The sequence below is a fragment of the Oncorhynchus tshawytscha genome, linkage group LG15 (genome assembly GCF_018296145.1).
Source record: "Oncorhynchus tshawytscha isolate Ot180627B linkage group LG15, Otsh_v2.0, whole genome shotgun sequence".
In the NCBI taxonomy this organism is placed as follows: domain Eukaryota; kingdom Metazoa; phylum Chordata; class Actinopteri; order Salmoniformes; family Salmonidae; genus Oncorhynchus; species Oncorhynchus tshawytscha.
The window spans coordinates 18,895,000-18,895,334 of NC_056443.1; positions in this window are offsets into that span (position 1 = coordinate 18,895,000).

A 335-nucleotide genomic window follows, 5' to 3' on the forward strand; every position below is an offset into this window, starting at 1 on the left:
CAGCCTTTTATCCGTATTGACATTCTTATTGCACTGTAGCCCTACAACCGTACCTATGGATTGTGCACCCATGAAATGGTGTATCATCCTACTCAGTGACACCCACACAGAGGCATCCTGCCCATAGGGTGCATGCCTCTGGTGCAGCTTGCATTCAGAGGTCCCATGTAGAGCTCCCTCATCTGGTCCTGTCTGGGGCTTTCGGCCAGCACTGTAGCCCTCGACAGTGACAGCTCTCTTCGCCAGAAGTTTCTCCAAGATGGACTTGGCACACTCTCTGGATCAGGGCCACAAAGTGCCAGTCTGAAGTAAAAATGGGACAGTGCACAAGCCTA